Source organism: Hetaerina americana, unplaced genomic scaffold (genome assembly GCF_022747635.1).
Source record: "Hetaerina americana unplaced genomic scaffold, ioHetAmer1.1.p SCAF_7, whole genome shotgun sequence".
NCBI classification, from domain to species: Eukaryota; Metazoa; Arthropoda; class Insecta; order Odonata; family Calopterygidae; genus Hetaerina; species Hetaerina americana.
In genome coordinates this window covers 80,358,553-80,384,065 of record NW_027287316.1, presented here as the reverse complement: position 1 = coordinate 80,384,065, position 25,513 = coordinate 80,358,553, and positions in this window count along the sequence as shown.

Below are 25,513 nucleotides of genomic sequence, written 5' to 3'. Positions count from 1 at the left end.
TCCCGAAGAAAAGAGTTCCAGATATAAACCATATGTTCTTTCTGCTACCGCTGAACACAGACTGTTAATATTCAGTGGAAAAAGACCCTGAAGAGGCTTGTTGCCTAAAACAGGGCTTCCTAGTAGGTGCACTGTGAAACTTTATTGAATGTTATCGTTACAATTGTTACTTGTTAAATGTATGTACACCTACTTGGATAAATAAACACTTGAAATCGAAAAAAAATCGCAGTCTTCGTGTATGTCCCTTATTTTGTCATAGCTATCTGTTCTCACAGTCTAATTGGGGGCTGAATACAGGGTCGCACCCAAAAGTGGTAGGACTGATTTTTTTACAAGAATTTTATTGACGATATACTTACATCGACTTAATAATCTTCAAAGAATGCTCCTTGAGCTGCTACACACTTAGTATAACGTTGCTCCCATTCCCCGTACGCCCGCTGGAAATTTTCTTTGGGGATGCCGTTGATGACCCTCGTCGAAGCCTCTTGAACGGCCTTTACCGAGTCAAAACGTCGTCCCTTGAGCTGTCTTTTCATCGGGGGAAGAAGAAGAAGTCCGGTGGTCCAGATCGGGACAATAGGGCGGGTGCGGCAACGTGGCAACGCCGTATTTGGCCAGGAGCTGTCTGACGACGAGCGCACCATGGCAGAATTTTCGGTACCATCTTGGCGCACACCTTGCGCATGGCCAAATCCTATGAAATAATGCGTTGGACGTTGGATGCAGACAGACCCAACTGGTCTGCAATTTCTTCACTGGTTAAGCGTCGGTCTGTGTTCAGAAGTGTCCTCACTCTGTCCACATCCGTGTCGGTTCTTGCCGTCGACGGCCGTCCGGAGCGATGGTCGTCTTCAACGAGCTCCCTACCCTCTTTAAACAACTTGTGCCACTCAAATACTGTGAAACAGCTTAAGGCAGTGTCCCCATAAGCCTGCTTGATCATATCGAGGGTCTCAGTGGCCGTCTTCCCGAGTTTTGCACAAAACTTCACGGAATAACGTTGCTTTAAATTCAGATTCATTTTGTTTTTCGACGCGGACAAAAAACTTGCTTCACTAAAAACGGTGTCCTCACTCAACGACAGCCCGCAGGTGACTGAGGTTGGTGTTGGTCTGTTGCTAAGAGCCCCTTCCACCTTTCCCTGCCAGGCAGACCCCCTTCAACCTCTCCGTTTGCGCCAGAGAAAATCAGTCCTACCACTTTTGGGTGCGTCCCTGTAATATATTGTGTTGGATGTAAAACCACGCGATTGATGTCTTTACAATAGTCAAAATTATGCTCTGAATCTTCGCATATCTCAAGTTTCTCATCCCAGATCTTTTAGTAAATGGGTGACCATTTGTGTTCATTCGCACGAATTTTTCGTGACTCTGGCCGCCCTTCTCTGTGCTTTGGTCAATTCTGTAGTCAGTATTTTTGAGATGGATCTTATAATGGTCACTGCATACTCAGTGTTTGGTCTTAATGAAGAAATATAGCTCTTCCCCTTCTCTTTTTCATCGCTAAATTTTCTAACTGAACGTTTGAGGAATGCCAACCTTTTTACGAGGCCTCCGCAAATAGTGGACATTTGCTTTCCCCATCCAAGAACTTATACCAAGATGACTGCTAAGTATTTTACATGGTCTGCGACGTTCATCGAAAAACCTCCCGAGTTTGTAAGATGGTAAAGTCTGCTATTGTTTATTTTTATTTTTTAAGAAGTGCATAGCCGTATATTTTTCAACATTTAAATCCAAACCTCATTCTGCACACATTATTGAATGCTGTTTAAGTCAATATTTAGTACTCTTTGACGATGCCTTTTCCTATACTCCTATAGGTAATAACGTTTTCGGTAAGCAATCTAACGTTGCTTTTTATTTGAATTAGAATTACGTTAGCCCTCTTTCACACCCCTCTATCACAGTTTTGAACATAGACAATGAATTTGCCCTGCATCCATGTTTCGTTTCCTCCTTGAATTTCTCCTACAAATTCTCTATCCTCCCTCAAAAGTACTTCTTCCTTTGTTTTCCTTTCTACTTATACGTGCATTTCATCTGTTCCATTCTTCTCCACACCCATGGTTTCGCACCGTAAAAAACCTATGCTCCATATCAAAGAGTTGATGAGCCTCGTCTTAACACCCTTACCTGATATCAACGACCTTGTTTCAACGACGGTGTTTCAAAACCACGTTCAATACCAAGGTTGGGCGACAAAACTTCTGGCCAGCGAAAAATCCCGAAATAAGAAAAGTCCTTTCTCCCTGTCGGGTGTTAAATGAAACGGGAAACATTTTTTGGATATACAATGAGAAATGGAAAATGTGTCGAGTGAGGACGTTTGAGAAATGCTCGGGCGGACGGATGAAAGCTGTGGAAGTCAGAAGAGCCTTCGGAGTGTAGCAAAATTAGCAGTGGGGGGAATTGGAAGCATGGAGTAGTGCGGACTAATATTTTCGAATTGAGTCTTTCGAATGATTGGGTGCAATTTGACTATTAATTAACCCATCGGGCTAGGTACATTGGTAATCGGCTCATCTCGTAACCCGAAATTCGTCGGTTCGAGTCCAGTCTTGAGCGTGGGTGTCGTAAACTCTGGTGTTTCGTCCCTTGGAACACTTGGTGACAAGCCAGGAATGGTTTATCGGGATCCAAGGGACACACATACCACTTTGACCCACACTTATCCAAGCGAAGGTCGGCTTGATAGACGAGGGTAGATCCCCCATGGTACTAAGCCCAACGGCGAGTGAGATTTACACATAAGCTGGGTATTTAGTGAGGCCAGTCCCTTATTCCATAGTTTAATGGGATGGCCTGGTACCCAAAAAATCACACAGTTCTGGTGGAGCTGAGGATCGACAGAGAGGTGTCGATTGAAATCGAACCCGAGCCCGATAGTCCATCGCTCTACGCTCTGGACCACCACGTCCACCAACTTTTAGTGAGACGCTCTCGATTAATCCTGGTGTATTTGAATCGGATGAGGAACATGCAACAAAGGATTATAAATAAATAAATTCACTCTAGAACATTGCTATTCTAATCACTTTATACGTTAAGTGTTCAGCATACATTTACTATCGTAAGTTTTCGCATTTATTCGGTAAAATTAAAGAGGACTGCCTTTCGTCTTGAAGGTGCAAAATACAAACACGCATTCATTCAGATGCAAATGAACCCCTTGAAGCACCCTTTGGGTCGGAGGGGAGGGGTGTCCTATACCCCACCCACCCCAACCCCCCCAACCCCCCCCTCTCCTTTGTCACGCAACCTCGCACACACCGCACGCACTCAAACCCGCCCGCGCCCTGCCCCCTCGGGCCTCTTTCTTGCCCCCGCCACCCTGCCCGCCCCCGCCGAGAGAGTGGAAGGGGCGGTTGCCTCTTCCGCTCGTAATTAATTAAATATTTACTCGCGGGGGTGGTGGTGTGGATGGTGCGGGGGGGTCCCGATGCTGCCTCCTGCGAGTGAATGTCCTCGGCCGCCCCGCGTAATTCATGCGACGTCGGCGCTCGTCCCCACGCGACGCATATGAAGGGTAAACGGAATACACTGATTACATTGACGATTGAAATTCACGAATATACTGGTAAAAGCTATTTCATCCATGCATTTTATTGCCGATGGGGAATATGATCATTATAAACAATGAAACAACATACAGAGAGGACACTCAAAGCTGTTACAAAATTTTCAGTTGTCCCAACTCGTACTATCCGGCAACTGGTATCTAAGTCGCATTCTTTCACTCATACATGTAAAACGTAAACAAGTTCGAAAAAATAAAATACAGCATAGGTCAAAGGCATGTCGCAGGAACACATCACACGAAAAAGTCTTGTCGTTGTGTATGTAGACGGCACAATTACATTCTTTTACTTATGGGGGGGGGGCTGATCTCTACGCTGGAGGAGTCGGTGGGTGCTTCGCCGAAATAAGAGATGTGGAAGGCACCTTATGTGTCGAGTGTGTGTACATACGCATAAATTTATAAATGTATGCATATACATGTGTGTATGTATATATATATATATATATATATATATATATATATATATACATTTATGTAACTATATATAGATATACATACATATATATCTTCGAAATAGAACAATCTTCGGCGACGCACAAATATATAAAAACACAAATATAGATTTTTAAATCATAGAAACACAAAGAAAGGACTCTCACATATGTGGTTTTGACGTTTCGACGACACGGCCGTCATCGTCAGATCATACGCATCATCTGATGATGACTACCGTGCCGCCGGGACGTCAAAACTACATATGTGAGTGTCCTTTATTATTTTTTCTGTTTTAAAAATCTATATCTGTGTTTACATTATATATACATATATATATATATATATATATATATATATATACATATATATATATATATATATATTTATATTTATATGCATATATATCCGCGAGAATGGCATAAATGTTTGCGTTTGGGGGGATGTACACGAATGACGTGTTTCGGCGGCCCCTCTTTCTACCTCGTCCCTGGATACATCCGCCGCTCCGCCCCCTCGAGGTAGCAGCAGCGGCGGCGGGAGCCGGCCCTGTTCTAATGCACTTCATCATCCACCTCGGCCGTAAACAAGTGTGAGGCGGCGAGGGGGAGCGGGGAACCCGTCCCACTGCAGCATCCCATTCGCCCCCGTCGCCTCGCTCTCCCATCGCAGGCCGCGCTGTTTGCCCACGGAGGAGGGGGACCGCTCGTGTGTCTGCGTGTACACCCGTCCCTCCCTGTCTCCCCCCCGCGTCCCTGCCCCTACTCCCCCTCGCTCCCCCTTCTTATCCCACGGCCACCGCATCCCTGTTTGGGCGGCCCACAGAAAAACGTCCTCTCTCTCCCTGCCGTGGCCCTGCTCTGCCCGCGACAGACGTGCGGGGGAGCGGACGGGGCATTTCCATAACGCCATGCAAATTGGGGCGATGGATTCCTCTGGAGAGCGAGGGTGGGGGGGGGGCGAGGCGGGGGGCGCCGCTCCTACCCAAGGCATGCCCACCTCGCCGCCGCCGCTCCTTAATTCCCATGCAGCTCCTCTTTGCGCTCACCCCCACCGCATCAACCCCCTTTCGCCACTACCCCTCCCCCGGGGGTTGTGATGTGTGAGCGGCGGTGGCCGTAGAAGACACGGAGTTCGCCCCGAGCACACACAACCCACCCTTCGCCCAGCCTCTTCCTTCGACACACACACACACAACCGCCCCCCAAGGTGGGGAATCCACCTTCGCGCAGGCCTCACTCCTATCTCTCTCCCCCGCCCCCTTTTGCCCTCGCCTCTCGCACCATGAGCGCGTTTTTTGAGGCAGGAGGGCCTTGGGATGGTGCGGCGGTTAATATGCCGGCTTCCAACCCTAGGGTCCGTGTTCGAATTTCAGGGGTGGCAAGATTTGTCTGTGGTAGCCAGCCCTATCCCTACTTGGGGTGCTACTGTACAGGGTTCGTCCGGAAAATAAGTGTACTGAGCTCAGGAAAAAAAATTTATTACACTTTTACATATCTTAAGCTAATATTCCTCAAAATAGGACCCTTGTGAGTCGATACACTTGTTCCAGCGGCGTTCCCATTCCTGGAACGCTCCCGCGAAGGCATCATCGGGAACCTCTCGAAGACTCGTCGTCACGGCCTCTTCTCTGCCCTCCACGAACATCTTGTGCCACCGAAAGATCATGTTTCTGGACATGGCTGACTCCCCGTAAGCCTGGTTTATCATACCGACAGTTTCGGTAGACGATTTCCCAAGCTTTACCGCAAATTTGATGGAATAACGCTGCTCCAAAAACTTCGGCATCGCGTTCCGTGACGTGGGTCGAGCGTGGAGGTTCGCGTTAACAGAGCTCCTCACTACACCACAGTTCAGAGCCGACTGCGTTTTTCAGCGTCGCTTGCCAACATACCCCCCTCCAATCGCAATCCGTCAGAGCGGTGCTGGGCGCGCCTGGAGCGGCGGGAAAAAATCAGTAGTCAGTACACTTATGTATGTGGAGAGCACTTCAAGTTGGTACGCCGTCCGCCGGGTGGGACGTTAAAATGAAAACCCCTAGGAGCCTATCGTCAGGATCTGCCACCAGATTTTTCTCAGCCTTCGGCTGTATGTCGGTCTCCGCTCCTAATAACCACAGATGCCAGAACTCGCCGATATTACGTACGTGTACATAGGTTGCCTTCTTTGAAGCCGAGCCGCCATTTCTGAACTTAACATTCTCTCTATACTAATTAGAAAGACTCGTACTTTTCCACAGATTTATCTGTGGAAATCTGTGGAAAAGTACGTGAAATCTGTGGAAAAGTACGAGTCTTTCATTTTAGTATGGATATTAAATACTTACACGAAGTGAAGCCTCAAACAATAGAATATATATATAACATTCTCTCCATTGAATCGTGAAGGTATTTTCAATTGCTCGTCTCCCATCTCCAGAAAATCTATAATGGACGGATATGCTTTTCTGCAATTGGAGATGGCCTCCCAGTCGAGACCTCTTCACCCAAGTTTGCTGAGGAAAGTCAGCATCTCCTACGAAATCATGACGCATGTTTTGGGTCATGGCTTGGAATGCTTCCGGATTGGGGGATAACCAATGCCAACCACTTCTATGGCGCTTCGAATGTTTTATTGACAATTCTTCCTGGAAAATGACAGCCTGATATACAAGAATCCTCCTGATATTTTTCATTTCATTTTCTCATGTATGAATGCTCATCGAGGGTCGCGGTAGTCGAGGGGGTAGAGCGTTGCACTACTGACCGGGGCTTCCGGATTTGATTCCCGGGCAAGTCTCTGGGCACCTGCAGCTCCACCCAAGCTATGGTGATTTTTCGGGTAGCAGATCTTCCTCGGAAAAACCATGACCGGCACAGGGAAAGGAACTGGCCCCCATACCCTGATGTGTGAATTTCACACGCCGTATAGAGCTGTATAGGGCGTACTGGGTGAACTCTACCACACCTACCAAACCGACCTTCGGATTGATTACTGTGCTTATGGTTTTATATGCTCATCATGAAATAAGAAGGAATAAAAATTGATTGAAATGGATATAGGAAAGAATTCAGACGGAAATACTAACTACCTTAGGAACCCATTTATATCGGAATGGAAATATAATCAGCGTCGTAGGCTGCTACTAATATGATACTGTTTTTTATTAAGCATAAAATTATAGCATTCAGAATCTGTTATGCAGTGCAGCGCCAGTGAATAGTAATAATTCAATTGGACAAATTCTATGCATTCTGAAATCCTATCGCATGCTATTTCTTCTTCTTTAAAAGTGCCTTCTACAAATTGTGGAGATAGAGTTTTCCAAATGGCTAAGCCAGTGTTCTTCAAAATCAGCAATTGTACTGTTTGCATTTTGAATTAGCGTACCATCACAGCCTAAAGACCTGTACTCCCTCTATGAGCCGTTGGTAGAAGAATGACTTAATTTCATACATGTTATGAAACTTGCTTATCATCTATCATATAAATCACGGATGAATTCGCAATTCTTTTGTTCGCAATTCTTAATGAAAATCAGTGACCGACTCCGAAGTCGTGGCCACTCTATGGCAGGAGCGACAGAGATGGATTTCCCTCTGGTTTCCTCCAACTACGAAAGAAGTCCCCATCTCTCCAGCGGAGCAATTCATCTCGTGTCTATTTGAGTCAGTTTAATAAACTCTTCATTCATCATTAGTATCGATTTTTGAAAATACTTCCAATGGCACCTCATACTCGACATCCTCGATTTATAGTTTCTCCTCAGCACTATTGTAAGACAAATGCAAGTTAGGCCGCTCCGATAGACCTTTAATGCGTATATGCATCTCACTCACTCAAACGACTGTTACATAAGAACTGCGCGTCCAAAATGGCTGAAACTTTGGTGAGTAACTGTCAACAGATGGACAACGAAATTCGCCAGCTTTTATTTACGGGTGCTGCCATCTTCACGTTGAGGTCGGAAACTATTCAGACACCCTCGTATAGACGGAGCACGATGTCATCGCTTTGATGCTAACATAGGAAACGGGGTTGTCCCGTCAATATTGGGCAACGGGACGAGTATCACCGCGCTTCATTCGTTCTGTGCTTACGGATGCAAAGAAATATTCGCGAAAAAAAGCGCTATATCCTTCCATAGATTAGTTATTTAATTATATGGGTAATGCAATAGTTATTACTCAAACGACCGATGATGACTTAGGCTAATCAATGCGCGAAGCTTTGATAAAAATGAATATTACTCGTCTATCTTTTCCATTTATATTTTAATATAATGTAACAAACTGGTATAATTCTGACTTATGTGGCATCTCTTTTACGATCAATTGCTTTCCTTCTAATTAAGAAATGAAACGAAAATGGATGAAGGCTTGGCAATGGTATTTTTCGCAAAATTTTAAGAATAAAGAAAGATGATAGATGATAATGAGATATCGAAAGACGCGTAAAAAATGAAATACGACGGCTGGATAAGAGATAATTTAGGGGGAAAAGAATTGCTGATGAAACACTTTGATAAAATTTCGACGCAGGACAAATATATTTCAATTCAAGAAACTACGAGAGGTAACGCCGAGATGACAAACAACTTTAACGAAGCCATCCGTTTATGTATATAAAAAGGCATGCATTTTAAATTGTAAAAAATCATTCACCTTGACCGAGATTCGAACCCGGATCCATCGATATCCGCTCGAGTGATTATGACGTCTCAATTGGATATAGAACTCTGCCGGATATCCAGGGATCCGAGTTCGGATCCCGGTGAAGGCGAATGATTCTTACACACTGAAGTTGACGCATAAATACTCTTGGCCTTCCGGCTCGTCATGCCTGATGTAATATTTCCCTATTTTAAAGATCTAGGTTCCTGCGGAGATCAAAATGAGTGCCATCTGCGCATGAGGTCACCCGGATGAGGTACGGCAGGGTATAGAGGACATGAGTGTAGAGTAGAAGCTCCGTCACCGGAATCCCGGTCAAGGCGAATGATTTTTACACTCTGAAATTGTTGTATTGAAATGCACATTAGCGGATGACTCCGTTAAAGTTACTGTTGCGGCATCTCTCGCAGTTTCTTTGGGATATTTGTGGTTTGCGAGTCTGTGGTTCTAATTTCCAAAGGCTCCTGAGGACGCTGTCAATTATTTGTCTAAAAATTATACTACCATTAATATCATTTAATATTTTTTTAGGACGCGTATAATTATCTTTCATAGATTCACTCACCATTCTTCGGTTGTCGTTCCTAATTGTATGATTTTATGAATCATTGTGTACAGGAATAACAAAACCATTAATAAAAATATTATTGCTGGTAACCTACCAGTTAAGGTAGCTTTTGAATGGTTACAGGCTACATGCACAAAGGTAAAACAACCTGGCCCTCAGCACAGCAGTAAGCCCCTCTTCAATTCCGCATCTTCCCTTCATTCCGTCCAACATCCCTACCCTATCCCTCCCCTTCCTCGTTTGCCTTATGTTCTCCCATCCCTCAGTCTTCAAAAACACGTTGAAGGTCAAAATGTTCTGCATTCATCCTTCTTGCCTCCTTTGGAGTTCTCCGAAAAATCCCCCCTCTCCTTCTCCTCCTGGAAGAACACTTCCTCGTTTGTTTTCCTTTCTGTCCAACCTTCTCCCTCCCTCTCCACAACCACATTTCAAATGATTCAAATCTTCGCATATCGTCTTGCTTCAACTACTATGTTTCCACCTCTTGTTAAACCACACCATACAAAAGTTTTGGGGGGATCGAGATGGTGCGGGGGCTAACGTACTGGCTTCCCACCCAGAGGGCGCGGGTTCAAATCCCGGCGGTGTTGAATATTTTTCAGAGGTATCTCGATCCCTACTTGAGGTGCTTTGTGGAGGGCACTTTGGGTGAGAACGCCGTCCGTCGGATGGGACGTTAAACTGCGGACCCCTTGGCGCCTTTCGTAAAGAGTAGGCTAATGCCGACGCCGGGTTTCTCTCCACCCTTCATCCTTTCCTGTCCATCCCCTATGGCGCAAATGACCTCAGTTGTCGGTCGCCTCCCCTAAAAACTACTACTACTACAAAAGTTTTGACGAGTCATTTCTGTGCATCCCGACGCAACGACCCCGTCATCAATACCATCCTCCTTGAGAAGGCTCATTTCCCTAACGAAATTCTTCTTTTTACGTCCCTCTACCTTGACCATTTTGGTCCAGGACATTTCCAAGGAAAGTAAACTGTTCAATCTGCTCTAGTTTATGAACTCCTATTTTAATATTTGACTTAGCTTTTCTATTTCTGGAAAATGGTATAACCTTTATTTTTTTACATTTATTATCATCCCATACATATCGTTATGCCTTTTTAATGCGCTCATTAATGCTTGCAACCCCTTGATTGAATGACAAGATTAAGCTCGATCGTCCGCAAATTGAATGAATTTTTGCATTCCCCACCGACTTTCATGTCTACCTCCAGTTCTTACCATGCCTCTTTAGCTATTTCCTCTATACATTTACAGGGTTCGTCCGGAAAATAAGTGTACTGATTTTTTCCCGCCGCTCCAGGCGCGCCCAGCACCGCTCTGGCGGGCTGCGATTGGAGGGGGATATGTTGGCAAGCGACGCTGAAAAAGGCAGTCGGCTCTGAGCTGTGGTGTAGTGAGGAGCTCTGTTAACGCGAACCTCCACGCTCGACCCACGTCACGGAACGCGATGCCGAAGTTTTTGGAGCAGCGTTATTCCATCAAATTTGCGGTAAAGCTTGGGAAATCGTCTACCGAAACTGTCGGTATGATTAACCAGGCTTACGGGGAGTCAGCCATGTCCAGAAACATGATCTTTCGGTGGCACAAGATGTTCGTGGAGGGCAGAGAAGAGGTCGACGACGAACCACGGCCTGGACGCCCATCAACGACACTCACCGACGAAAATGTGCGAAAAGTTCGCGATGTACTGAACTCTGATCGTCGTCTTAGTGTTCGGATGATAGCAGAGCAGTGTAATCTTCGAAAACGAGTCGCCCGCGTCCGGCCAGTGATCAAAAACATCTGGCGGCTGCATCACGACAATGCGCCGTCTCACACCGCGCTTGTCGTGTCGGACTTCTTGGCCAAGCACGGCGTGGCAACGCTGCCGCAGCCGCCCTACAGCCCGGACTTGGCACCACCGGACTTCTTTCTGTTCCCGAAGATAAAGAGGAGTTTGAAAGGAACGCGATACGGGACTTTGGACGACGTCAAAGAGGCCGTGACGACGTGTCTTCGAGAGGTTCCCGATGATGCCTTCGCGGGAGCGTTCCAGGAATGGGAACGCCGCTGGAACAAGTGTATCGACTCACAAGGGTCCTATGTTGAGGAATATTAGCCTAAGATATGTAAAAGTGTAATAAATTTTTTTTTTCTGAGCTCAGTACACTTATTTTCCGGACGAACCCTGTACGTTGCAAAGCACCAGTGGTGTCGGACACCTCAATCCAAGCGCTCTCCCTAACCCTGCCCATCCGGGCTCTTCATCCCCCACTCGCACCTTAGCAATCTGAGACATGTGTCGGTTGGGGATAAGTCGCCTGTCCCTCCAATCTACTCCTATTTCCTGATATTCTCGCATATTCATTGATTTTGCCCATTGTACTTTTTTATCGGCTTTCTCGAAATCTACGAAACAGACAAATACGCAGTGTTGTATTCTATGTTCCTCTTTATTAGTGACCTCATTACTGCCATGGCATCACCCGTGCATTTTTCCTATCCGAATCCGATCCGATGACCCCCTAAGTATTCATTTGTTCTGATTTCCATTCTCTCATTGATGATTCCGAAGATCACATTGGCTGCGGTCAAAATCAGACTTATAGTTCTTGAGTCCTCACATATCGCGCATTTACCCTTTATCGGAATATGAAACAGCCCTGATCTCACGAAGTCTTCCGGTCACTTTCCTCTCTCATAAATGGTACGAATATGTCCATAAAAACCCTTTCTCCCATCTTTTCCCAAACATTAAAATAGTTCCGCGGGAATGCTATCCACCCGCACGGTTTTATTTGATTTCAATTACCTCATTACCCTTTCTATCTCGCCATCGAGTGAGGCTGAACTACGCTATCCTCGTCTACGTCACATTCTCTTTCCATGTATAGCCTTTCTGGCGTAATATCTTTACCATGGAGTTCCTCCGTCTATTCCTTCCAGCTCTAAGAGGGGAGTTGTGTTCATTATACTCTATTGTAGAGCACGATGATTGCGCCGCAATTTAGCTAATCCATCCCTGCGTTGACTCCATTGCGGAACCGCTGACGAGTGAGGCAGGTACGAGCACTCGGCAGTTTGAAGTATGCAGCCATGGTGCCCATTTCAAAGGCGATGTTTAGTTTTGGGACCCTGACATGCCACCAGTTCAGAAAGATGACTTGCCTTTACCTTCTATTCTTGCGGTCACCTCCTCCTCCGGCAAACTTTTCTAAATGCTAATGGGCGCCAACTTGAACAAGGTGCCATCAATAATCGAATAATCGCACTGCTTGGCTGAAGCCGAGGGTGCCCAGAGGCGTCATCCGTTTAATGAGGGCATACTCTTAGGGTCATTTTCGGGCGCCGCACACAACGCCACTCGCCCACCCCCCTCCGTCGCGGCGCGCGCCTGAAACCCCCCCCTCCCTTGGGGGATGCCGCCCCCCCCTCCACCCCCCAACACCGACTCCGAAGACGTCGCCTCCCCTCCCCCCTCATGATTTCGATGACGCCGTGACGGGGACGATTATTATAATAAAAATGAACGCGGTGACGCGTGTGAGTGAGTGACTGAAAAGCGGTCTCCCTCGGCCTTCCACCCCAAAGTGACCTCATTAGGGCACCAGGGGCGCATGTTATATGTGTCTGCGAGTGGATATGAATAAAATTAATGGTCGACCTACCTGATAAAATTGAGGAACGACAATAAATTGTAGTAGGGGGTCTTAGAGTCATTGGTCCGGGTTTCCGCTTGGGAGGCTTGTGGCTCCGCCGCCGTAGATGGACTTCCTGCTCGTTAAGGGAACGAGGGAGGACTTTTTTCTCTTCGAATGCGAGAAATAGGAGATGCGGGGGCGGAGACCGAGATTCCTCCCGCCGCGTCCGCTCCGATGCGCGGGTTCCCCGAATTATCGCAATATTATACAGAGGGTGAGGGAGCGGGGGTTGGTGCTTCCCCCGTCGTGCACCCTACTCTTGTGTCTGTGGACATGTGGGTGACCTCTGCACGTCGAGCACTCGAACGCAGTCGCATAATGAGCGGCGAGTGGGCAAAACTGCGTCTAGGGCCACGCCCCTTCACCCCCCATCTTACATGATCGCTGGCGTCGGAAGCCTTTACGTAATGCCATTTTCGACTTCAGCTATTAAAAAATCTGCACCAAACGCGTCCAAATAGTTGGAGCATTAGTGTACAGAGAATTATCCCTATCAGTGCATGGTAACTATGCATTGTATTATAATATGAATGAGTAATTTGTGCGAAAATATACCTTTTATAGACTTATTGCTGAAAATTTGCCGGTTCTTGGCACTGCCAGTGGATGCAATCAACCTTAACGAGAGCACTAGCACATTGGTGATACGTACTTCTGAGGTATCACAAGCGTCGGCTAAAAAGTTGTTATTAAATGATTCTCCTTTAGTGGACAGGTGGTCATCGAGCTGGCATCGTAAATTCCATCAATTGTTTTCTTGCTTCAAGCATGTTCTCTCCGTAGGGTGACATAAGAGAATTCGATCACTCTGTGGTCCCGATTATATTTCTCTACTAATTATTCTCTTATCTAAGTTTTCTGGTCAAAAGTAAGACGAAGAAATTGAAACGAAGATTAATTCAAAGATAACCATTGCTTAAAGTAAATTCACGCTCCTAATCGAGAAAATTACGTTAAAACAATACATGTTATGACACATTTCTTCCTGATCATAAAATTTCAATCCGAAGTTCCTTCAGTTTGTCAAAGCTGATTCTCGGCGCGATCAAGATACCTTTCCTCTTCTCTCTCATTTCTCTCAACACATCTTCATCTTTCACTTTCTCCATTCTTCTTCATTGCCACTTTCCAAGTGCTCGTCTTATTTTTTTTCCTCCTCAGCCCTTAGCATTCATATTTTACACGCATACGTAACCACAAGGAAAACAATTAGGAAACCTTTTCATAATTCGATTGGGATCCTTTTTGCAAGTGCCAATCTTTTCATCTCCTCCCAAGCTTCCCTTTTCACTGAAATTCGGCTTCTCCCTTCTTCACAACGTCTTCCGTTTCGTGTTGCTAAACCATTATTCTCTGTTAAAGACTGTTATGATATGCCACCACTCAAATGCTCAAAAATGTCACCTCTTCTGCGACCTTTCTCTGCGAAGACATTGCGCGGGGATCAGGATGTTGCGGTGGCTAACGTACTGGCTTCCCACCGAGAGTGCCCGGGTTCAAATCCTGGATGCAACAAATATTTTGAGTGGTATCCCGATCCCGACTTGAGGTGCTTTGTGGAGAGCAATTTGAGTGAGTGCACCGTCCGTTGGATGGGACGTTAAACTGCGGACCCCTTGGCGCCTTTCGACAAGAGTAGGCTAATGCCGACGCCGGGTTTCTCTCCACCCTTCATCCTTTCCCATCCATCCCTAAGGGAGAAAATGACCTCAGCTGTCGGTCGCCTCCCATTAAAACCACTACTAATTATGCCTTTTACCTTTCCTTTTAACTTCTCTGACAACAATTGACATTTGTTATTAATCTTTATCCCAAATCATTGTCCTACGTTTACAGTTTTTCCATCATCAATTGAATTTCTGCTTCTAATCAGGCAAATGCCGTTTGATTGTCCCCACGTTCACAAAACTGCATTTTAAATATTTCTCCGGCATACTTTCAAAATTCTTTGAAACAAGAACATTGGAATGATCTCGCTTTTGGTGTGATGCAGAATTTTCAGCCAAAAACCGTAATTAAGTACTTTCAACACTTTTATGCAATTGACTCCGGTATTTAAAAAAATGATTTACGACTGTTTGAAGTTTTAAGAAAAAATTAATAATCTGAGGACTGTAAGAACAGATTTTTCGATCGCATTGATCTCACATTAATGAATGGATATGTCTATCTTTGATAGTAGATGACAGTTTCCTTTGTTCAAAATGAAGATTTCGTCAGCTTGAGTGAAACAGATTTTCATGCATGATTGCCAAAAGTTTGCCATGTACGCAGGTCGCCATAATTCTCTGCCCCTTTGCGTGCTTTTCTTCCGCTAAAATCATTTAAGTAAAATTTATAATTTGCGTGCCATGTATTTAGCAACCACGTAAAGATTTCAGCTGCCTGTGTGCTACTTGATCGACGAAAGAAGAGGCCTGAATAACGCGCCTTCAGACCCCACGGTTTGATCCTTTTCAGCCGGAGAGTAGTAGGGTGGGTGGCATTACTTCTGGACCTTGGCGTCAGTGTCGGGCATTGACTTCGGGAAATTGATTTCCTTTTGGTGCATTTGTGTGTTTTAATTGAGAGGAAAGTCATCAAAATGCATTAAAGGGAAAATTTTGCAATACATTTTCGATAAAACGTACTTAATGTCGAATTTTGTATCCTTTTCTAGACCTCGCTAATTCAAATTTTGCTTCTGGGAATTTAAAAAATCGACGATTAAGCCACACTTAATTTTAAAGAGATATCTGTAATGATCATAGAAACAAGTTGATAGGCGTAGATTGGAGGTCGTTGAAATGTGGGTGCGGAGAAGGACGGAAAAGTTTAAATAGCCAGAAAGAAAAGCAAACGAGGAAATGCTAGACATGGCGAGGGAGGAGAGATGATTATTGGCATAAATTCAAATGAGGCAGGAAATATGAATTCAGAGCGTTTTAATTGGCAAAGGGAATACGAAGGCTGTGATAGAGAGGAGAACGTTAGGCAAGTGAGGAAGGGGGAGGAATAGCATAGGGATGTTGGACGGAATGAAGGGAGCGAAGAAAAATACGAAGTTGAAGAAGGGTGTATTGTAATGAAAGGTGCCAAGTCATGCCACATAAAAGAAGGCTAAGTTAAGTTATGATGTTAAGTTTGCATGTCTTTTAATACAAATGCTTGAAGTTAAGCGTTCTCCCTTTTTCGTGTCGATTTTAGGCTTTTTATAGCTGCCATCTTTCCGTGAGTGCCCTGAAGGAAAACATGTCGAGTGTCAAGAAAGTGTTAAATTTTCAAAAAAGTGTCTAAAAGAAGGCGGTGCAGAGATACTTTATCCCGGAAATATTTTCCAGTCGTATGGGATAATATTTTTCAATTTTTTCTTCTTAAATAAAAATAAACCAGGCGCCAGAAATACGGTTGGCATGCGCTGGGATTTAACGCTTGCCTCGTTTGTTTCATCATTATATACTATATATTCGAGGAAACGACAATAATCTGGGCGAGGAAGTGTAAGCGAGGGAATGAGAACCTTTATGATGTGTTTAGGAAGCAGGCTTATGCGAAATTAAAATTGCTTTAGTGGTTTATTTGATATGCCATTTGCATATTAATGTCATGATGCATTGTAGCTAATTGTAATTTAAGTTTAGAGCTGTGCTTGAGTTATTAGCAGACATACCTTGAGTTTTGATTTACTGGAGGTAATTTAGACAAAATGTGTTATTTTGACTCGAACTCTTAATGGCTCTTTCTCGAAAATGTTTCAGTAAGGTCAAGAACAGGTGGCTCTAACGCTCGTATTTTCATTTGACATCATATTATTTATTATAGAATGTAAATAGCGACACTTCATGTATGCAGCATCTATTTACCAGTTTAAGTGATTTTTGGTTGGTCTCGTACGTAAAGGGTAATCAATGAAAGAGGTTTTTCTGTGGGAGCGAAATTGATGACTTTTCGCTACCACTCTTGGTGAAACAAAAATCCACTTTAATTTAACGCTGAATAAAACGTGGATGTGTAGTGCACGTGGGTGTGGAAATTTTGCAGCAATTAAGCATGGGTAACACAAAGAGCGTTAGAGCAGTTACAGTTCTCATGCCATTTGTCTGGTGGATGTCATCTCCGTGACTGTTAATATGGCCGGGTGTTTGTGCACTATAAACCCTGTAGAATCCCGATTGGAAAAGGTCAAAGGAATTAGAAGACGGTATCAGGTGACTTGTTGGAAAATAATTCTTCCGAAATCGTTGGAAATGCTTCCCCAGGACTCGCCAGCCCCGACTGACTGCCGACGGCCGAGTGTTTCTCTGGATCGGACCTCTGACTGGAGAGGACCAGGATCCGAATTCAAATGTTCAACTACGTTGCCATGGCAGCCGCCGCCAACCTCTTTTTTCTGGACCGATTTGGGGATCGTACGTAAACGTCCTCTCGAGGCCTCCCCACGGCGGGCGGTTGAATTTTCAATCCCTAAAGGCTTCTAGTCCCCACCCTCATCACCCTCAAGTATTTTCATGTCATTATTTTTTAATTTTTCGTCTCCGTTGCCTCGGAAGTAATTTCTTCTACAAATATGCGTAAGTGGTTGGATGAAATGTCCATACTCATATTGCTGAGAGTGATGATTTTATTTTTGGAGATAATCTTCATCATTATTTATAAAGGGGAGTGAGTCCATATGGAATCGATATTGTACTTCCGTCGATTAACCTTGGGCACTTTTGCCTCACCCTACAGTCAATCAATGGAGCTAAACGCGATCCACCAAAGCACTTGAGCCAACATACAGGTACCTCCTCTGAAACACTAATTTCATGGACACTGGAGTCGCCATTTTTGAAAGTAGACATACTGGCGTACTGTTTGTGACTTTATTTAAAAATTGTTTTCGACCTATCGACCTATGACGGATTCTTAATGTCGGGATAGTCCAAATTTGAGGTTAGAAGATGTTTTATTGCTTGAGAAACTGATATTTGCCGTGAAGGTATTTAGATACCTTTGGCAACTAGGTATTTTTGCGATAATATGGTACGAATCAAGAAAAATCAGAGCCATTGCGCGGGGTATCCTTCGGCTATTGTCGTAACTTCTCCCTCCTTGGCGCCCCTCGTGCGACTCCACTGTACTATACAGGTATGAGGCGCTTCACAGTTGTTTTCACAGTAGAGAGACATAAGATAAGGGTGGGGCTTTGTATCTATTCTCCAAATTTCTGGGTTTTGCGAATATGCAGATTAATAAGGTGTGCTCAACATAAGACCGGACTGATTTTATTCTGTGCAAACCATTCAACGCATCGAAACGAGGCACATGTCGCCATCTAGCGACACATTTGACGACTAAAACGAGAGGTGTTTCGTTCGTTTACGTCGAGTCGTTACGCTGCAGCAGCGGTTCGTCGCCGCGTGCAAACGGCAGCAACGGAGCAGCTAGAGGAACAGCGTGGGTGCGTGGAATTTTGTTGCAAAGCACTTGTACAGTTTTACGCTCATTACATCGGTTTAAATTCTCCCTGGAGCGGTCTTCGTCGGCTACATGTGCAGAGTGCGGCCCAACGTCTTTTCTTTCAAATTCTTTTTTTCTACGTTAATTTCCTCAAATGTTTTTGTACTTCTTCTGATACTTCCAAATATTTACGCGTCACGAAGGATCGCGTTCCTTTTATTTTTACTTAATACAAACGGTCCCAAAATATTCACTTTCTGGACGATGAAGTTGAAGATTGAAGACAAAGAAATAACTGCACTACGGCGAATGGAAATAAAAATGATTTATTAGCACTGTTGACATTGAAATAAGTCCCTCTCGCAAAAACATAGCGCTCAATTGGCAGAGGAGTGAGTAAGTCATCGAAGACGGAAACAAAAATGCAGATAGACACCAATCCTCCCAAAAGATGCGTGGCAGTTGTTTAAGCAGCCATGGCGCCATCGAGATGTAATAGATGGTCGAAGACGAGATGAAAACATCTCAATAATTTTGCCATGACTATTATCACCAAAGGGAACCACCCGTCGTCGTTCCATCTACACTTGTCTCCCCCGGGCTGTATTCGGGATTGGAAATCGCCTCGTCGATCTCAATGACCCCAGCCAGTCTCCCGAGGGCCGGGTGAGGGGAGGGCCCACAATCTGACTGCGCGGAGGAGGCCTTCTCGTTCGGTTGCCCGTCCCACCTCTCCCGTCCCTCACCGCTCTCTCTCTCTCTCTCCCATTCTTGCCCTCATTATTTCGTCACCCCCCCTTCCCCCACACCCTCCGCTCGATTATGACGACCCCGCGTCGGGGGGGACAACCCATCTCCCGTGAAATGTCACCCTTCTCTCCTCTCCCTTGACCCCCATCCCAACCCTCTCTCTACCCGCACGAAAGTTATATGCTTACAGCATACGAACTTGTGCCCCTATCGATATTAAAAATAAATAAATATATAAACAAATGAATATATGGTATATATTTATTCAAATAAATATTTATATATGTATATCTGTGTGTGTGCGTATATATATATATATATATATATATATATATATATATATAACTTTGAAGGCAACAAAGAATATAAGAACATATATATATATATAATATATATATATATATATATATATATATATATATATATATATATATATATTTAATTATATATGTTCATACGTAAGCCTACTCTGTCTCCGCTCTCCTCCCAACATGTGGTCGTGTGCGGTGAGGGGGGTGGGTGGGAAGGTAGCGTCGGGTGCTCAGGTTTCGGAAGAGTTTAATGGCCGCGGGGGAGGAGGAGGGAGGGGTCGCGGGCGGGGGAGGGGATATTCGCGTGGACAGGCGATGACAATTATTATCCCCTTACTCGTGCTCCATTCCCCCATCCTCTCCTTCCTCCCTCCTCATCCCCCATCCCTCCCTCCCTCCCGATAAAACCCCTCCCCCCCCAAACGGTTGGTTTGCATTCGCTTAACGAGTATCGTCGATTCCGCTCACGGAGGGAAGTGACCGAAAGCTGATTGTCGACCCGTTCGACGCAATTACATACGCTAATTCACACGAATAAGTAAGCGGTCGAGCCTAAATATCCCGTACAGGTGGTGGGCGCTGCATTAACCGTATTACTGCTTTCTTTTGGTTGTTAAGCGTTGCAACAGGTAATGTCAGTTTTTTTTCGTTTTAGAACGATGCGTTACTTATTTTATAGCATGTACCAATCGTCATACAATGCAGCCGTAAGTACTCGAGAGTTGGCTCGCCATTCGAAATCCCATGCCTCATGGGGGGAGGGGCATTTTCCCTTCCTTCCTCCTCTTCTTGGCATTCCCACTCCACTCTCGAATGTCTTGCCCCGTACACTCTTCGCAGGAAGTGCTCGTTTGTGTGATACTGTATCACACTGTCTGTTACTGTCTGTCTGTCTGATACTGTTCTTGCCTCAACACCAAAGCTACGTGTTTGTTACGTCTCCCCATTTTCCGCTCCGCTGCTTGCTCATTTTGATCGCTTATTTTGTAGGTTATTTTTCCTCTAAGGATGGCGGTAATATTTTACGTTTCATTGCAGCGACGCACCTTGCGAAATTTTGACAATTCATCGAAATGAACATAATTTATCATGGAAGGAAAAAATGTAATGGCGCAGCTTGTATAAAAAGATAATGTATCTTTAGTTACTAACAGAGACTAAAACTCTTACAATTTTTCACTCAATGAAGATTAATTATCGAGATAAATGATCACATCACTTGGCAATGATGTTGTGCATTGAAACTTGTCGATAGTAAATCTTCATTGAGTTAATAATTGTTAGAGTTTTAGTCTTTGTTATTGACGACGGTTCCACCACATCACATCTGAATCTATTATTTTTCTTTAGTTACTTCATATCTGAAAGAGGATGATCTTGCACTGTGATGTGTAATCTCATCGCAATTATTTATACTCTGCTTTAAAAACTTTACTGTCGTCGCGCACTTATTCGTTGTAAAGCACAGTATTTCTTTTAATGCTGGAAATATCACCTGTGGCTCGAAGAAAAAACATTCAGCTTTGACACGTTTGCCTCCATTGTTCTCCTAATTTTTTGATGATGAAGAGCTCTTTCTTTCAAAATTGCTGAATGTTGGTTGTTTGGTGATATCAATGCACAAAGGGAAATAAGTGTGTTTAAATCTATGAGTGAAGCATTTTAAGTGTAGTTCCCTTGTTCTATCATTCCAATGATCCCGACTGCCAATTTATTGCATCGTCCTAATATTACCCCTATGGAATCCCCTTCATCTGTGACATAGTACGTCATAGTAAACTATTCGCAAAGCTAGAAGCATATGGCATACGAGGTCTGTTGAAAGAGTATCATGACTTTTTTATTTTTTCAAAAATTATTTATTTATTCATGAATATCTATTTTTGTGCCCTTCAAAGTAATCCCCATTAGATATTATACACTTGTGCCAACGATTTTTTCCAATCCTCCACGCACTTCAAAAAATCATTTTTCGTGGTCTTGTTCAGCTCCTCCTTCGAAGCAGCCTTTATCTCATCAATCGTAGCGTAACGTCGTCCTTTCATCGGCCATTTTAGTTTCGGGAACAATAAAAGGTCACTGGGGGCCAGATCTTGGGGATAAGGAGGCTGCGGCATCATTAGTGTGTTATTTTTGGCCAAAAATTCGCGCACAAGTAACGATGTGTGATCAGGGGCGTTGTCATGGTGCCAATTTTTGTTCTTCCACAAATCCGGGCGTTTGTAGCGGATTGCTTCGCGCCAATTGCGCATAACCTGCAGGTGTAATATTCCTTATTTACCGTTTTACCCTGTGGCAGGAACTCATGAGGCATCACGCCCCTGCAATCGAAGAAAACTACAGGCTGTATAAGCTGTACAAGCAAATCTTTCACATTCAACCGACCTTTTTTCGGTCTTGCCTCGTACTGCAGCTTCCATATGGGATGATTGAGCTTTGGTTTCCACGTCATAACCATAAACTCATGATTCGTCACCAGTTATGGCCCTCTGGAGCAAATTTGGGTCGTCGCGGGCAGAGTCCTCTTCATGAGTCCTCCTCAGACTCTTCATGAGCAATGTTGACGCGTTGTTGTTTTTGGTCAAAATTGAGCAATTTTGTTACGAATTTCGCGGCGACCCGTGCCATGCCCAAATCATTGGTAAAAATCGAATGACACGAACCAATCGATATGTTTAGGTCCTAAGAAACTTCTCTAACGGTGATTCGACGATTGGCCAATGCTATTTTCTTCACTTCATCAATGTTTTCGTCTGTTATTGACGTGCTCGGGCGTCCGAAACGCTCTTCGTCGTTCACATCTTCTCGGCCCTCCGAGAACATGTTGTACCACCGATAAACGTTACTTCGGTCCAAGGTAGCTTCTCCATATGCCATAGTCAACATTCGGAATGCGTCCGCGCACCTAATTCCTTTTTTCACACAAAATATTATGCAGATTCTTTGATCCATTTTTTGGAACAGGCAAAAATATCAAGCGAAAGCACGTCCAAGAAAAACAGCTGACAACAATTAACTGAACATTCAAAATGACTGAAATTTTCGGCATCAGTGAGAGACATAAGTATCAACATATCGTCATAAAAAAATGGAAAATAAAATAAACGTAACCCGCGAAAATTCAAAGTTCGCGATACCTTTTGAACAGACCTCTTAGATAAAAATATTCGGGGTAGGATTAAAGATTTTTGAATGGTCGGGTTCAAAGAGTAGTCATAGATGGAGTTAGTTCAGATGCAGTATAAATTACTTCAGGCGCTCCCCAGGAAAGTGTCGTCGGACCTCTTTCATTCTTACTTTACTTTGACGACATTGATTCCGTAGTCACTAGTAAGATACATTTATTCACCGACGATGCAGTGATTTACCGTGATTCTGAGGCCAAAGGAGCTTTATCAGATGACCTTAACGCTATACAACGCTGGTGCGATATGTGGCATTTAGAATTGAACTTAAAAAAGTGCATACATAGACACAGTAATCAACTCGAAGGTCGGTTTGGTAGGTGATGGTAGAGTTCACCCAGTACTAAGCCCTATACGGCGTGTGAAATTCACACTTTAGCAGGGTAGGGGGGCCGGTTCCTTTCCCTGTGCCATTTATGATTTCCCAGGAAGACCTGGTACCTGAAAAATCACTTTAGATTGGGTAGAGCTGCAGGTGCCCAGAGTGCCTTGCCCGAGAATCGAACCCGGGCCCTCCGGTCTTTAGTCCAACGCTCTACCGATCACTCAACCATAATACCTGTCCCAATTTCCTTTCCATTTGTTTATTGTTTGATTTTTCTCATTTGAGCTTTTAATTTATAACTCTTCTAGTATATCTGTGATTCTTTTGTAACGATCTATCGTGTGTCTTTTCTTCTTTGTACATCATCTTTAAAGCTTATATCCTTGTGATTACTGCTGTGATGTACATGCTAGTTACACAATAAATAATGACTACCTCTCCCTATATACATAGAATTTTATTGACCTTTTTCCTAAATATTTGTTATATATATCTTTCTATTTTCTGGTTAATTTAATTACAGTGTTATCATCTTTTTATCTTATCTATTTTCTTGATGTTAGATGTGTTATATCATAGATATAGTTTATAGTTATCCTGTTCTTTTATTACGTTAATGATTATTATTTTACTGATGATAGGTTCGTTTCCTCTGCAGCCTATTTGATTTGTGTAGATGTATTATTATAAGGTAAACTACCGGTTAAGGATGGACACAACTGTCAAATCAATATTTTGTGACTCCTAACAAAACAGAAAATGCAGCAACCTACTCTATATCAGGTCCCTCCTCATCTCTGGGTACTTTCTTCCTCCCTTCATCCCGTCCAACATCCCTATCCTGTTCCTTCCCTTTCTTCGTTTGCCTAACATCCTCCCCTCAATTACAGTCTTCAACATCCCACTGCCGGTCAATACCCCCTTCATCCACTTTTCCTGCCTCCATAGGATTTCTCCCAACAAACCCCTCTCTTCGCACACCATACCAAGTACTTCCTCATTTGTTTTCTTCTCGGTCCATTTCACATTCTCCATTCTTCTCCACACCCGCATTTCAAAAGCCTCCAATCTTTGTGTAGATATAACAGGGTTATAATTATTTTATATTTTTTTCTGTCCTTTGTTGCTTTCGAGGAGTAACTTTTAAAGATTCTTCACAGTCTTCCATTATGGTTTGAGGTTCAGCGAAGTGTCGTCATCATCTCAGCGGATTCCAATCGATTATTTTCCCGAAGAAATACGCGTGGCAGGCACCCGGACGGGGAACCAGGTCCAAAACCACGGTGCGCCTTGCGTGGACAGGAGATGATGGGTGGCGGAGGGAGGGAGGGAGGGGCGTGGGTGGGTCCCCCCTTCGTTATCCTCCCCTCCCTCCCCCTGCCTCGTCGCTTTCTATTCCCAGCTTCTGTTCGTTAGTTTTTCACCGAACCGCCTCCTTCCTTTCATGTACCCATTGTGTCCGCTCTCCTTGTGTGTGTGTGTGTGTCGCACTTCACCCCTTGGGCTCCATCGCCTCGCCCATCTCCGTCGCGCACCCCCCCCCCCCCCCCGGTCAGTGCCCAATCCGCCAGCGCCACAGCTGTCCACTCCGGCCCACTCCACCCTGCACCCAAGCACCACGATGATGAGAGGTGCAAGAGAGAGAGAGAGAGAGAGACGCTTAGAAATCCTATGCCGCCTCGCTTTTGGCCTCTTCTTTGACCCCCCCTGACCTCTCCTCTCTCGCACCTCACCCTCCACCGGGGCACGGCACGCTGGGTGGCGATGCATTGGCGAAGTGGTCTCCTCTGCCCAGCACTGGGAAAGGGTTCCAAGGGGCAGGCGAACTCTCAAGTGTGACTGCATTTCGTCGGTTGTGTCCGAGGGCATCTCGTGCCATCGGAGGAGCGAGCCTATTCGCACAACATTACAAAAATCCCTTAATCGAAATGAATAACAGTGTTCACGTGTATGATTGCGTTGTTTTGTTGAAGAATGTAACGTTGTGTGGGCAAGCACTCCCTCAGCAGTATCCGTGCTGGTCGTCAGAGGCCACGAAAAGGGCGTGAAGGGAGACAACCCCGAAAACAAATGCTCAGCACATGTAGCCTGGCGCCCAGATAGTCCAATGAACTGAGTGAACAGTCATACCGGCTATTATAAAGCTCACCCACGGTTAGGCTGTGCATGGACACCCGCAAATTGGATTTGTAGGAGTCCCTCATCCCAAGTTCAATAAGGATTTGGAATTTTAAGTCTTAAAAGGTCAGTTTGCAGTTTTGATTTTGAAGCTTCAAAGAAATGGCAACCAAGTGTGAGGGCAACGCAACGTGTCCTCGTTGTGGTAAAGACGTACACGACGACACGAAGTTGTATTCTCCTGAGAACCATTTTGTGCCAGTTCCGAGGGCCCTTTATTCCGTGCAGTGTCGTGACTGTTCAAAGGTGAAAGAGAGGGAGAAAAACCGTAGAGATGAAAACCTTCCCATATCTTGAAGCTCGGAAAAAACTGAGTTCTTGTTGTACCTACCTGTCTCACTCATTTGCGCCCTCGGTTGCAGCTTAGTCTATGGTTTAATCCGCCGTCGGAGAAGACGAACGCCGAAGTAGGC